The sequence below is a fragment of the Callithrix jacchus genome, chromosome 1, assembly GCF_049354715.1.
Source record: "Callithrix jacchus isolate 240 chromosome 1, calJac240_pri, whole genome shotgun sequence".
Taxonomy (NCBI): Eukaryota; Metazoa; Chordata; class Mammalia; order Primates; family Cebidae; genus Callithrix; species Callithrix jacchus.
Genome location: NC_133502.1, coordinates 208,020,582 through 208,036,204, shown reverse-complemented (window position 1 = coordinate 208,036,204; position 15,623 = coordinate 208,020,582). Strand labels below are relative to the sequence as shown.

Here is a 15,623-nt window from a genome sequence, read left to right as displayed (position 1 = left end):
ATGTCTCTCTCTCTCTCTCTCTCTCTCTCTCTCTCTCTCTCTCTCTCTCTCTCTCTCTCTCTCCAGGTAATAGATAGATAGATAGATAGATGGATAGACCCCTGATAAAAGTTGGAACAGATCATGGATGGCAATTCCTGGCATTCATAAAGCCATTCTCATAGCAGACCTTGCTAATCAATTGCACCCATGAGTGGCAGACATTTGTAATCAACCACAGCCTTCCTGCAGAGCCTGGGTACAGCTTCAGAGTCTGGAATGCTGTGCTATCATCAGCTGATATCTGATGACATCTCTGGACCACATAATTCCTCAGGTTTCTAACACAAAAGGAGCTCTCATGTTTCCCAACTCCGACTTCCCAGGCAGGGAAAACTGAGGCTGAGAGGATGGAGACTGGAAAGCTGAGACGGACCTGCGAGAGGCAAGCCCAGGGAACCCAGCTGTCCCCACCATGCCTGGTGAGAGAGTTGAGCTGGCAGGGAGCAGAGTCAGGGCCACCTTACAGCAGGTGCAGATGGAGGGATGGGCCAACGGTCACTGTGTGTCGTCCAGTGTGGGGCCGAGTGTGGATCTTAGGTGAGGAGATAAAGAGGAAACAGCTGGCAGCGGGGGTGGTGATTAGATCACAGGAGGGGCCTGGGTCAGATTCAGGAGAGAGAAATAGCACCAGCTGGCGGCCAGGCAGCATCGGCTGGGGGCCTGGAGAACCATCAGGTGCAGAGCGGGAAGCGCAGATCTGGGGCTAAGAGAAAAAGGAGGAGAGGTGTTGGGGGCGGCTTCCAGGCTCTCATGTTTCCTCTTTGTTGAATTCGGTTTGTTCCTTGCTTCCCCCGTTCCCCCACCTCCTGTCTCTCATCCACCGTTAGGGTTAGGGTTAGGGTTAGGGTTAGGGACTTCTGTTGCCTGCATTTCCCAAGTAAATTATGGGGGAAACTGTAGGCCCAGCCTAGGATGAATCACCCACCACTGTCCTCCTCACTGACAGCTGGAAAAACAGACCAAAAAGCCCAGTAAGAAGGGGCAAGAGCCCCATGGTTATGTTCTACACCTTGTGCCAGTGTGGTTTGAGCGTCGTCTTTCATCGCCTGGAAACAACTTGAGAAGCAGGAGCTTCGTTCCCCACTTTGCCAATTAGGAAACAGAGGCCCAGGGAGGTGGAGAAACGCAGCTGATGGTTTGTAGTGCCAGGATTCAAACTCAGGTACATTGGACTCCAGAGATTTTGGTCCTTAGCATGTAGAAGGCTACACAGGAGATGATTATATGAATGGGAAAATACCTAGTAAATTTCATTCTCAGCTTCCTGACAGTCAGCCTAGGAGAAAAAAACAAAAAGATACCACCATCCATAACTGTGATTGTGGGAGAAAAAGCAAAGCCCTTTGATAGCTTGGCAGGTAGATGGGGCTGAACGGCGGCCAGGAGAGGAGGCTGAGGGCAAAGCAGCTTGGTCAGGTGAGGTGGTCTTTCTCCCTCCTCTTCCTCTGTAACTGAGCCCCTCCTGCTGCCCCCCCGCCCCCCCCCAGCTGGCCCAGTGTCCCTCTGGGCTAGCATTTCACTGGTTACTCCCATTCCAACCCTGCTGACCCCCGTGGCGCAGACCTAACACCCTCACCCCTTGTTCGAATCCCTGCTCAATCTCCTCCTTGGTCTGCCTGTCCCCACCGCCGCCTGCCCCTCTGAGCCCTGCCAGGCTGACCTGGCTAAGGGTCATATCTGGCCACACCACATCCGTGCTAAATCTCCGGTGACCCACTGTCATTTTCAGGAGAATGGCTGAGGTCCTCTATGACTTGGAGGACTTTGGGGAAGGTCCCATTTGCTCTTATACCTCAGTTGCCCCATCTGTGAATTGGGCAGGCCGATTAGATGATTTCTTTTTTTTTTTTTGAGATGGAGTTTTGCTCTTGTTGCCGAGACTGGAATGTAACGGCATGATCTTGGCTCACCAAAACCTCTGCCCCCTGGGTTCAAGCGATTCTCCTGCCTCAGCCTCCTGAGTAGCTGGGATTATAGGCGCATGCCACCGTGCCCAACAAATTTTTTGTATTTTTAGTAGAGATGGAATGTCTCCATTTTGGCTGGGATGGTCTTGAACTCGGGACCTCAGGTGATCTGCCCACTTTGGCCTCCCAAAGTGCTGGGATTACAGGTGTAGCCACCGCACCTGGCCTGAATGGTTTCTAAGTGCTCTCCTAGCCCTGATATTCTGTGGTTCCAGGTGCCACATAGAATAGGGCTTGAGACCTGTACTACATGTATTTTATGCCAAGAGTTGGCGCTGGGTTTGGGGAGTGGGGATGAGGGTAGTGACTACAACTGACTCGTTTGCCTTGGCACCTGCTCATCCCTGAGTTTTCGGCAGCCCTGTCACCCAAACAGTCTACCCTCAGGTTCCCATGCATCCCTCAGAATCCCACTCAAGCATCTCTGCTTCTGGAGGCCCTCTGATTTGCCCCCAAGCAGAGCAGGTCACTTCCTCCTGCTGTCCCCTCCTGAGCTACCTCCGTTACAACCCGCTGTTGTGCTGTGTGTCAGACCCTGGCCTAGATTCTGGGGATCTAAGGGTGCCACTAACAGCTTTGGAAGAACAGCTGGCAGAGCCCTGTTAGTCAGGAAAGCCAGGGACAAGAAGACTCCGAAGGGACCTTCTAATTGGGGAAGGAGCGGGGAATGTTGGGTCGCGCTTTGGCAAGGGAGCTCAGCTGAAACTCAGCTGCTTTTGGATGTAGTTGGTTGAGGGTGGTGCTTCGAATAGAGAGGGATTATTCTCGCAGATTAGCAGCCACTATTTGACAATTTGGGTTTTATCAACAGGTGGAGGGGGGTGGGGGGAGGGACAGCTTTGGGGTCAAGGATCTGTGAGAGCCACTGTGGAATGTTCTCGGTCCTTCAAGCTCTCTTCAAGAACTGCATGTAGAGCACTTAGAGGCATCAGACCCTGTTCTAAGAACATTGTGTTATTAACTCGCTGGATCCTTAAAAGAATGCCATGAGGGAGGTACGATTCTTAGCTCATTTTATAGCTAGGCCTGTGGCCCAGCGTGGTCAAGTGACTTGCCCACGATCACAGAGCCAGAGTGCAGTGAAGCAAGGGGTTAGACCCTGGCAGTATTGAGCACTCACGTGGCACAGCTCCTCACCGCTTTTTAAGTGTGAGCACCCCAGGTGTCCTCTGCAATCACACAGTGACCTAGCAAGACAGGAATGACAGAGCTTCTGAGTCCTGTTCAGCTGTTGAAACCCGGAGGCCCTGAGGGGGAGATGGTGCCATGTCCCAGGCCACACAGTGTGTTCGATAGTGGGGGAGGGAGTGTTGGTTACATGTGAGCTCACCACCGGCACCTGTGACAGGCCTGGGACATCCCCTAGGCTGACTTGCTCAGAGAGATTTTCCACCACCAGTGCTATGACACACTTGAGGCTCCCATCATAGAGCCTGGCAGAAAGTGAGGCAGGAAGCGCTGAGTGGTGAGAGACGCAGGTCGGGTGGTGGTTGGTGTGTGTGGGGGGTGTGTGCCTAGTCTGCGATTCCAGGAAGCCAGGATGCAGAGGGAGGGAGGAGCGGAGCTGGCAGGAGGTGTGTCATCTTCCATTCCTCTATTTACCTGGCCTCATACAGGGCAATGGCCATAGAGAGGAGGCTGGCTACGGCTCTGTCCACAAAGAGTATCCAGCGTTGTCCAGGAGTGGGGAGTGACCCTGGAGGACACAGACTAGTGGACCAGCAGTCACAACCCTCCCTCGGTGGGGAGAAAAATCAACCTGGTCCTGTGAGCACAAACCGTGATCAGGAAATGGTGCCGTGAACACACAGTGGAGCCTTCTAACCTGGCCGGGGATGATGGAATGCATGCAGGGCTTTAGCAAGAAGGGCCCAGCCAGAGTGCAGCTAGTTTCGGATAGTTGGTGGAGGATGGTTCTTAGAAGAGGGAGGAATTGTTCATTCACTCACTCATTCATTCAACAGACACTCAGGAGGGGCTGTTATGTGCAAGTCATGGTCCTGGGGATCTAGCTGTGGGAAGTAAAAACGTCCCTCTTTAAAGTTTTCTTTCTTATTAAAGAAGAAGTGTGCTAATAACTCTTTGTTGAGCCCTATCCCACGCAGCTGTTAGACCTGCCATGCTTACAGGCATGTAGGATATTCTACGTCTTTGTACTTTAACCAAGATACGTATGCTGGACCTGCTCACAGGCACGTCCCAGCTCTCCATTGCTTTTACCTGTTTGGAAAAGTTTTGAGTTATTAGCCAGTCCTTTGTCTCAATGCTAATTTATCTTTGGGGCACTGAGCATCTATTTGTTCACAGCAGTGAACAAAATCCCCTTCGATCTGCCCTTTCGGCCTTTGTGGCTGCCTTGGGGCAGTATGGTGCAGTGGTTAGAGTTCTAACCCCGGAGCCCCGCAGCCTGGGTTAGGTACTGGCCCTGCTGCCTACCAGCTGTGACTTTGGACAAATACCTAAGCTTCTCTGTGCCTCAGTTTTCTCATCTGTAATAAGGGAGAATACCAGGAATGTCGTGAGGATGAAAGAAATAAGGGAATGTGGCTGGGCACGGTGGCTCACACCTATAATCCAGCGCTTAGGGAGGTCCAGGTGGGAGGATCGCTTGAGCCCAGGAGTTCGAGATCAGCCTGGCCAACATGGTGAGACCCAGTGTCTACAAAAAATATATATATACAAAAATTAGCTGGGCATGGTGGTACACACCTGCAGTCCTAGCTACTAAGGAGGCTGAGGTGGGAAGATCCCTTGAGCATAAGAGACTGGGGCTGCAGTGAGCAGTGATTGTGCCACTGCAGCCTGGGTAACAGAGTGGGACCCTATTACAAAAAAAAAAAAGTACGTAGGACAGACAGGGACAGAGCTGTGACCGGGCAGCCCAGGGGCCACAGCGGCAGAGGCTGCTGACTTGCTGGCTGGCCTTTTGGATACCCTGTTGCTGTCTTGGTGTTGGCCGCTTGGGGCAGGTGCTAAACTGGAAACTTGTAGATTGGCTGTCTCCTGCCACTTCCCTGCCCTTTCCAACCTCCTATCCCTGACAGCTCATCTCCCTCAAGTACCTGGGTAAGTCTTGGGGGATGATGGTTTGAGATGAGGCCCAAATCTATGAAGACAGGATACCTGGAGGTGTGACAAATGCTGAAGGAACCCGATGGGGTCTTCTTCCGACCTCTCAAATCCAGCCGCGCTGGCAGCCACCAACCTAGCTCAGGGCTAAGGATGTTGTGCCCCTCCCAATTCTGTACCACTTGGTCCCTTTGAGCCTCAGTCTCTTCATCTAAAATAGGGTGAAGTAGGGAAATTTCAAAGGCTGGGTGTGGTGGCTCATGCCTGTAATTCTAGCACTTCGGGAGGCCGAGGTGGGTGGATTGCCTGAGGTCAAGAGTTCAAGACCAGCCTGGCTAATATGGCGAAACCCCTCTCTACTAAAAATGCAAAAACTAGCTGAGCGTGGTGGCCTGTGCTTGTAGCCCCATCTACTCAGGAGAGATTGCTTGAACCCGGGAGGCAGAGGCTGCAGCGAGCTGATTGTGCCACTGCACTCTAGCCTGGGTGACAGAGCAAGACTCCATCTCAAAAAAAAAAAAGAAATTTCAAGGTCTGGTAGCCCACCCTGTGCACAACTACTACTCATTCATTCTAATCTATTCACTGAGCTTCTACTATGTGCACTGGACTGTTCAAATTGAACATTTGGGTTTGAGGGAGCTAGGATTGCTTGGAATGGGCTTGATGGCCAGTCCCATTGTTTGGGTGGTTGGCCGTCCTTGGTCAATGGTCCAGTGATTCTTGTAACAGTGGGTGTAGGAGAGCACCCGTTACAGTGTCGGTCTGAGCAATCAGCCAGGAACAGTACGTGTTGGCGAGAGAATTCTGTTGTGTGTGACTTATGCAAATGTGAAACTAACAATGAAAGCTTCGTGGCTGGGCTGCCAAGCTCAGGTGCTGACAGGGGCTGCGATTTGGGTACAAATGAGCCAGAGTGATGAAATGCTGACAGTGAACACTCAGCAGATGCTCCGATCTGAGTTCCTTACATAGATTCTCTCTCTTAATTTTCACAGCACTAGGGCTGATTGTCTCGTTTTCTATAGGAGGAAACGGAGGCCCATTAAAATCAAATAACCTGTGGCGCGAGGGCTTGTAAAGGCTAATAAGTGGTGGAGCCAGGACTCAAACCCAGGCTCCTGACTCTAGTAACTGTTTTTAATCCATGCAGTGTGACACAATAGGGAGTGGTGGGGTCTGTGTCAAACTGAAGTTGCTCCAGGGCAGCCACCACTGATTGCTGCCATGTTGGGGGTCAGGCTAGATTGTCCATGTTTTTAAGAGAGGCTGAAAACTCAGTTTTTCCTGCAAAGTGTCCTTATTTTTAAATATTAGCCAATGTTCTTTTAAAAATGGGAAACAAGCAAGTCCAGCAAAATGTGTCTGCACAGTAGAGAGAGAGAGGGTGGACGGACAGCCACCCTGCAGGATTTCTTGTGAAGATCACTTCTTCCTGACCTCGGCTGTGCTGGCTGCTCTCTGAGCTCAGCTGCAACACTCTCCAGGTCACCATCCTTGCTGACTCATCCATTACCGAACCCCGGCACCTGCCACATGATGATCGTGGAATGCATGTGTAGGTTGGTAAATGGGCAAAGGGGAGGAAGGAAAAAAGAAAAGGAGAAAGGAAGGAAGGAAAGGTGGCGGGGGGCAGTTACATAGAGACTCTGAGAACCTGAGTGAATGGGTCTGGCTCCCTGATATGCTGGCTGTGTCCCCACCCAAATCTCATTTTGAATTGTAGCTCCCATTATCCCTACATGTTGTGGGAAGGACCCGGTAGGAGGTAATTGGATCATGGGGGCTGGTTTTTCCCATGCTGTTCTCGTGATAGCAAATAAGTCTCACGAGATGTGATGGTTTTATAAAGGGCAGTTCCCTTGCACACACCCTCTTACCTGCCACATGTAAGATGTGCCCTTACTCCTTCTTCACCTTCTGCCATGAGTGTGAGGCCTCTGCAGCCATGTGGAACTGTGAGGCATGAAACCTCTTTTTCATTATAAATTACCCAGTCTTGGGTATTTCTTCATAACAGCATGAAAATGGACTAACACAGTCCCCCTGTCTGTTCTGGGAGTCCCACCTGCTATAATCCCACAGCAGAGGGGAAGATCAGGCTAAGCGATGCGTGCAGAGTTTCCATTTTGTGTCCCCAAGGTGGCTTGAAGCAGCCCTTCGCAAACCCCAAACCCCTGATTAGCATCTGTACCCTGACCAGCCCTCTGGGAAAGAAGCACCTGGGCAGGCCGGGGCCTGGTGGTAAGTTTGATCCAGGCATAGCTTCAGACAGAGGCCAGAGACCAGGACCCAGGGCTGAGACAGAGGGTAAGGGCTCAGGAAAGGTGGCATGGGCAGGGGAGAGGAACACAGAGACAGGAGAAGGTGGCACTGGGAAGGACAGCTGGCTCTGAAGCCAGAGGATCCTGGGTTTGAATCCAGTTCCTGACACTTCCTGTCACCTCCAGCAAATCACTGCTCTGAACCTCTATTTTCTCACCCATAAAATGGGGGTGAAGTGACCATTTTTCTTATTGGAGATCAGAAATAAGAGATCTATTTCTTATTTTCTTATTGGAGATCTATCCTGGGCCTAGCTAGCTGTGCTGTAAGCCATAGAGTACTCTAAGCCTTAGGACCCTTGCATCCCTGTACAGACAGAGGAAGAAAAGCCACCGGAACGGGGACTCCTGAGAGGTCTCACACCTGAGTCAATGACAGGCCATTCTGACCGATTCTTCTTCCTCCACACACATAAGAAGCATCTCCATGTACTGCCGAGGGTCCTGTCCTCTGCCAGGTGCTGTGACATGGGGGGTGGGGAGGCAGGAGGCACCATGGCCAAGCGTCTGTCCCACCGTCTGTCTTCCCAAAGGGCAGCAGCTGAGCCTTGTTCTATTTCTTTTTCACTCTTGTTCTTGTTCCTGCTCTTTTTATTCTTGTCTGAAATCAAAGTGTTGGCAGGCTCTTTCCTTCCCTGAAGGCTCTAGAAAAAAAATCCTTCCCCAGCCTGGCCAACATAGTGAAACCCTGTCTCTACTAAAAATAAAAAAACCACTGGCCATGATGGCGGGCACCTGTAGTCCTAGCTACTTGGGATGCTGGGACAGGAGACCCTCTTGAACCTGGGAGGTGGAGGTTGCAGTGAGCTGAGATCACGCCATTGCACTCCAACCTGGGCAACAGAGTGAGACTCTGTCTTAAAAAAAAAAAAATCTTTCCTTGTCACTTCCTACATTCCTTAAATTTTAATTTCTTTGGAGACAGGGGCTTGCCCAGCCTGGAGTGCAGTGGCACGAGCATGGCTCACTGCAGCCTCAACTTCCCGGGTTCAAGCGATCCTCTCCCCTCAGCCTCCCAAGCAGCTGGGACTACAGGCATACACTGCCACACTTGGCTAATGTTAGTATTTTTGCAGTGTGCAGGAGCCTGGAAGGAAGCTGGACATAGGAATAGGCTTTGCCCAGCATTTACCCAGAACTGGTGCAATGGGTCTTGCTATGTTGCCCAGGCTGGTGTTGAACTCCTGGCTCAAATATTCCTCCCACCTTGGCCTCCCAAGTGCTGGGACACAGGCATGAGCCACCTCGCCCAGATTCCTTACCCCTTCCGTGTTGTTTTTCTTGTTCTCTTTCGTGGCTGTGTTGAGGCTCAACAGCAGTTCCGTGAATGAGCCAGTGAATCGCAGCAGGGACACTGTGCATTGGGAAGAGGTGGCAGAGCTGGCCTATGGGGACCCTGCCTGGGTAGCCTCAGGAAAGGTGCATCTATTGAGCAGTTCAGGCTTTAGAGGCCCATGGGAGGTGGAAGGAAGCAGGTCATAACTGTGATTTTGGGGGAGGTGAAAAGGATGGTGGCAGCTTGGGTGTAGACAGAGGACACACTTCAGAAGTGACTTGCGGACTCAGGGTCACGTGGAACCTGTGGGACACTTACCCATAGCATTATCAACAGCCAGCCTGCTCCTGCCTACCTCACCCTGCTTATTATGGGCTGGATTGTGTCACCCCAAAAGATACACTGAAGGCCTAACCTCTGGACCCATGAGTATGACCTTATTTGGAAATGGGGTCATTGTGGGTATAAAGAAGATAAGGTCCTGTGGGGCGCGGTGGCTCACGCCTGTAATCCCAGCACTTTGGGAGGTCGAGGCGGGTGGATCACCAGGTCAGAAGTTCAAGACAAGCCTGGCCAAGATGGTCAAACCCCATCTCTACTAAAAATATAAAAACTAGCCGGGCACAGTCAGGCACCTGTAATCCCAGCTACTCAGGAGGCTGAGGCAGGAGAATGGCTTGAATCCAGGAGGCAGAGGTTGCAGTGAGCCGAGATCGTGCCACTGCACTCCAGCCTGGGCGATAGAGTGAGACTCTGTCTCAATGAAAAAAAAAAAAAAGAGGGGGGAAAAAAAAGAAGATAAGGTCCTCAGGGTTGGACCTAATCCAGTATGGCTGGTGTCCTCAGAAGCAGAGGAGAGGAGGCGCAAGACACACAGGGAGGCCGGGAGCAGTGGCTCAAGCCTGTAATCCCAGCACTTTGGGAGGCCGAGGCGGGTGGATCACGAGGTCAAGAGATCGAGACCATCCTGGTCAACATGGTGAAACCCCGTCTCTACTAAAAATACAAAAAATTAGCTGGGCATGGTGGCGCGTGCCTATAATCCCAGCTACTCAAGAGGCTGAGGCAGGAGAATTGCCTGAACCCAGGAGGCAGAGGTTTCGGTGAGCGGAGATCGCACCATTGCACTCCAGCCTGGATAACAAGAGCGAAACTCCGTCTCAAGAAAAAAAAAGACACACAGCGAGAGCCGTGAGATGGCAGAGGCAGAGACTGGAGAGAAGCTGCCACCAGCAAAGGCACACTGCGGACTGCCAGCAACCCCAAAGCCAGGAAGAGGCAGAAAAGATCCTCCCCAGGAGACACCAGCGAGGGCAGGCAGTCCTGCTGCCACCTTAAGTTTGGACTGGCTGCCTCTAGAACTGGGAGAGAATAAGCGTCTGTTGTTTTGAGTCACCCTATTGGTGGAAGTTTGCTTTGGCAGCCCTGGGAAGCTCATACCGAGCCCTGGAGCCCAAGGAGCCCCACGCTTCCAGCCACCGTCTAGACTGTGTCTGGCTGGGGCACACAGCCCGCCCCTCACCACCTCACCGCAGCCCCTGGGCCTCCCCTGCAGGTTTCAGAGACAGGCTTGGCTCAGCAGAGTGGAGGTGGTGGTAAGGTATTCATCACAGCAGCCTCCTTGAGCTCTGAGATGTGGCTAGCCCACAGGACGGGGGCGATGAGGAGGGGTGGCCCTCCTGCCATGTGATCCCTTCTTCCCACCCAGAATAGTACCATCCATTCTTACATGAGGACTGAACAGTGTCCCCTCAAAATTCATGCCCACCCACAACCTGTGAAGATGACCTTATTTGGAAATAGGGTGGGGCCGTCATCCATGGTGACCGATGTCTTTATAAAGTGTATGCAATTGGACACTGAGACAGACGCACAAGGAAGAAGCTCGTGTGACGAAGGAGGCAGAGATTGGACCATTGCCCCTCTGAGCCAGGAAACACCATGGTTTGCCAGAGGACCCAAAGCTAGGAAGAGGCAAGGGGGGATTTTTTCTAGAGCCTCCGGAGAGAGAACGCGCCTACCAACACTTTGATCTCAGACGTCTGGCCCCAGAGCTGTGAAGGAACAAACCTGCTGTTTCAGGCCACCCCCGTTTGGGGTCATTTGTTAGGGCAGCCCCTGAAAATGGCGACACGCCCCCGTCAAAGAGACCAGGCTGGAGTCCATGTTCCACCCGCAGTGGGCTGTGGGACCTGGGGCAGGTCAGCTCTCCTTTTCGACTAAGTGGAGGCACATGTTCCCACTGAAGCCTGGATTTGCAGCATGATTGAGATTATGTTGGAGGGCCCAGCTCTCAAAACCCTTCCTGTTTATTATCCAAGGAGTTAACAGTGAGTGTCATTTGTTCATTCCACAAATACATATTCCTCCTGTGTGCCAGGCACTGTTCCAGGCTAAGAGTGACAAGGGGGCTGGCGTCCAAGATCTGGGTGTCGGCAGGTTTGGTTCCTTCTGACGGGGTGAGGAAGACTGCTCCGGCCTCTCTCAGCGACAACTTGTAAGACTGAGCAAGTCTTCATGGGACTCACAGTCTAACGGGGGTGGGGAGAGTAGGGAAAGAAAGAAACCCCCAAACTGGATAATTTCAGAGAACAGGTGCTGTGACTTGGGGGTTTGTATATACGAGCCGGGCTGTTTCGTTCTTGCTCCTAGGGCCTTCTCTGAGCTCAGGCAAGGTTACCCCTAACCCTGAGCATCTACTCCACAGCTTCAGGCATCGTGCTGCCTGAAGGCTCCCGACAGACAGATATCCCGCCTCTTCGGTCTCTTCAATGGACAAGGAGTGAGTGCCTGCTGGGTGCAGGAGCCCGGGAGGAAGCTGGACCCAGGAACAGGCTTTGCGCAGCACTCACCCAGTAGCAGTGCAATGGGCATCGGGTCCGTGGGCTACGGCTGCCTTCACAGGACACCGCACCCAGCAGGCTTGTGTCTCACAGTTCTGGGGGCTGGAATCCAAGATCTGGGTGTCAGCAGGTTGCGTTCCTTCTGAAGGTGTGAGGAAGCCCACTCTGGGCCTCTCTCTCGGCGTCTGGTGTCCTGCAGGCAGTCGTTGGAGTTCCTGGGCTTGTAGAAGCATCGCCAATGCTCTCCGACTTTACCTTTACGGCATTCTCTCTGTATGCGTGAGGCTGGTCTCCAGATTTCCCTTTACATTCACAGCATTCTCTGTATGCGTGAGGCTGTGTCTCCAGGTTTCCCTTTACCTTCACGGCACTCTCTCTGTATGCGTGAGGCTGCGTCTCCAGGATTCCCCCTTTACCTTCACGGCACTCTCTCTGTATGCGTGAGGCTGGTCTCCAGGTTTCCCTTTATCTTCAGGGCACTCTCTCTGTATGCGTGAGGCTGGTCTCCAGGTTTCCCTTTACCTTCACGGCACTCTCTCTGTATGCGTGAGGCTGGTCTCCAGGTTTCCCTTTATCTTCAGGGCACTCTCTCTGTATGCGTGAGGCTGGTCTCCAGGTTTCCCTTTATCTTCATGGCACTCTCTCTGTATGCGTGAGGCTGGTCTCCAGGTTTCCCTTTATCTTCATGGCACTCTCTCTGTATGCGTGAGGCTGCGTCTCCAGGTTTCCCTTCACCTTCACGGCACTCTCTCTGTATGCGTGAGGCTCCGTCTCCAGATTTCCCCTTTACCTTCACGGCACTCTCTCTGTATGCGTGAGGCTGGTCTCCAGGTTTCCCTTTACCTTCATGGCACTCTCTCTGTATGCGTGAGGCTCCGTCTCCAGATTTCCCCTTTACCTTCACGGCACTCTCTCTGTATGAGTGAGGCTGCGTCTCCAGGTTTCCCCCTTCACCTTCATGGCACTCTCTCTGTATGCGTGAGGCTGGTCTCCAGGTTTCCCCCTTTACCTTCACGGCACTCTCTCTGTATGCGTGAGGCTGCGTCTCCAGGTTACCCCCTTTACCTTCACGGCACTCTCTCTGTATGCGTGAGGCTGGTCTCCAGGTTTCCCCCTTTACCTTCACGGCACTCTCTCTGTATGCGTGAGGCTGGTCTCCAGGTTTCCCCCTTTACCTTCACGGCACTCTCTCTGTATGCGTGAGGCTGCGTCTCCAGGTTTCCCCCTTTACCTTCACGGCACTCTCTCTGTATGCGTGAGGCTGGTCTCCAGGTTTCCCTTTACCTTCATGGCATTCTCTCTGTATGCGTGAGGCTGCGTCTCCAGGTTTCCCTTTACCTTCACGGCATTCTCTCTGCATGCGAGAGGCTGCGTCTCCAGGTGTTCCCTTTACCTTCACAGCATTCTCTGTATGCGTGAGGCTGCGTCTCCAGGTTTCCCCCTTTACCTTCACGGCACTCTCTCTGTATGTGTGAGGCTGGTCTCCAGGTTTCCCTTTACCTTCACAGCACTCTCTCTGTACGCGTGAGGCTGCATCTCCAGGTTACCCCCTTTACCTTCACAGCACTCTCTCTGTATGCGTGAGGCTGCGTCTCCAGGTGTTCCCTTTACTTTCACGGCATTCTCTCTGCATGCGAGAGGCTGAGTCTCTAGGTGTTCCCTTTACCTTCACAGCATTCTCTGTATGCGTGAGGCTGTGTCTCCAGGTTTCCCTTTACCTTCACAGCATTCTCTGTATGCGTGAGGCTGTGTCTCCAGGTTTCCCTTCACCTTCACAGCATTCTCTGTATGCGTGAGGCTCCATCTCCAGGTTTCCCCTTTACCTTCACGGCACTCTCTCTATATGCGTGAGGCTGCGTCTCCAGATTCCCCTTCACCTTCACGGCACTCTCTCTGTATGCGTGAGGCTGCATCTCCAGGTTTCCCCTTTACCTTCACGGCACTCTCTCTGTATGCGTGAGGCTGCGTCTCCAGATTCCCCTTCACCTTCACGGCACTCTCTCTGTATGCGTGAGGCTGCATCTCCAGGTTTCCCCTTTACCTTCACGGCACTCTCTCTGTATGCGTGAGGCTGCGTCTCCAGGTTTCCCTTCACCTTCATGGCACTCTCTCTGTATGCGTGAGGCTGGTTTCCAGGTTTCCCTTTACCTTCATGGCACTCTCTCTGTAAGCGTGAGGCTGCGTCTCCAGGTTTCCCTTTACCTTCATGGCACTCTCTCTGTAAGCGTGAGGCTGCGTCTCCAGGTTTCCCTTTACCTTCATGGCACTCTCTCTGTAAGCGTGAGGCTGCGTCTCCAGGTTTCCCCTTTACCTTCATGGCACTCTCTCTGTATGCGTGAGGCTGCATCTCCAGGTTTCTTTTTACCTTCACGGCACTCTCTCTATATGCGTGAGGCTGCGTCTCCAGGTGTTCCCTTTACCTTCACGGCACTCTCTCTGTATGCGTGAGGCTGCGTCTCCAGGTGTTCCCTTTACCTTCATGGCACTCTCTCTGTATGCGTCAGGCTGCCTCTCCAGGTTTCCCTTTACCTTCACAGCATTCTCTGTTTGCGTCAGGCTGCGTCTCCAGGTTTCCCTTTACCTTCACAGCATTCTCTGTATGCGTGAGGCTGCGTCTCCAGGTGTTCCCTTTACTTTCACGGCATTCTCTCTGCATGCGAGAGGCTGAGTCTCTAGGTGTTCCCTTTACCTTCACAGCATTCTCTGTATGCGTGAGGCTGTGTCTCCAGGTTTCCCTTCACCTTCACAGCATTCTCTGTATGCGTGAGGCTCCGTCTCCAGGTTTCCCTTTACCTTCACGGCACTCTCTCTATATGCGTGAGGCTGCGTCTCCAGGTGTTGCCTTTACCTTCACGGCACTCTCTCTGTATGCGTGAGGCTGCGTCTCCAGATTCCCCTTCACCTTCACTGCACTCTCTCTGTATGCGTGAGGCTGCGTCTCCAGATTCCCCTTCACCTTCACGGCACTCTCTCTGTATGCGTGAGGCTGGTCTCCAGGTTTCCCTTTACCTTCACGGCACTCTCTCTGTAAGCGTGAGGCTGCGTCTCCAGGTTTCCCTTTACCTTCATGGCACTCTCTCTGTATGCGTGAGGCTGCGTCTCCAGGTTACCCCCTTTACCTTCATGGCACTCTCTCTGTATGCGTGAGGCTGCATCTCCAGGTTTCTTTTTACCTTCACGGCACTCTCTCTATATGCGTGAGGCTGTGTCTCCAGGTGTTCCCTTTACCTTCACGGCACTCTCTCTGTATGCGTGAGGCTGGTCTCCAGGTTTCCCCCTTTACCTTCACGGCACTCTCTCTGTATGCGTGAGGCTGCGTCTCCAGGTTTCCCTTTACCTTCACGGCACTCTCTCTGTATGCGTGAGGCTGCGTCTCCAGGTTTCCCTTTACCTTCACGGCACTCTCTCTGTATGCGTCAGGCTGCCTCTCCAGGTTTCCCTTTACCTTCACAGCATTCTCTGTATGTGTGAGGCTGCGTCTCCAGGTTTCCCTTTACCTTCACGGCACTCTCTCTGTATGCGTGAGGCTCCGTCTCCAGGTTTCCCTTTACCTTCACGGCACTCTCTCTATATGCGTGAGGCTGCGTCTCCAGGTGTTCCCTTTACCTTCACGGCACTCTCTCTGTATGCGTGAGGCTGCGTCTCCAGGTTTCCCTTTACCTTCACGGCACTCTCTCTGTATGCGTCAGGCTGCCTCTCCAGGTTTCCCTTTACCTTCACAGCATTCTCTGTATGCGTGAGGCTGCGTCTCCAGGTTTCCCTTTACCTTCACGGCACTCTCTCTGTATGCGTGAGGCTCCGTCTCCAGGTTTCCCTTTACCTTCACGGCACTCTCTCTGTATGCGTGAGGCTGCGTCTCCAGGTGTTCCCTTTACCTTCACGGCACTCTCTCTGTATGCGTGAGGCTGCGTCTCCAGGTTTCCCTTTACCTTCACGGCACTCTCTCTGTATGCGTGAGGCTGCGTCTCCAGGTTTCCCCTTTACCTTCACGGCACTCTCTCTGTATGCGTGAGGCTGGTCTCCAGGTTTCCCTTTACCCTCACGGCACTCTCTCTGTATGCGTGAGGCTGCGTCTCCAGGTTTCCCCTTTACCTTCACGGCA

At 52.8% G+C, this 15,623-nt stretch overlaps 1 protein-coding gene across 1 annotated transcript in view; it reads left to right on the top strand.

Moving 5' to 3' along the window:
* The first annotated feature begins 218 nt into the window (after positions 1–218).
* Positions 219–15,623, top strand: part of TMPRSS6 (transmembrane serine protease 6) — a 67,234-nt gene continuing 51,829 nt past the window's right edge. The window contains exon 1 of the mRNA XM_054241006.2: positions 219–461. The gene's annotated coding sequence lies outside the window, so the exon portion shown is untranslated. The remainder of the gene's footprint in view (positions 462–15,623) is intronic.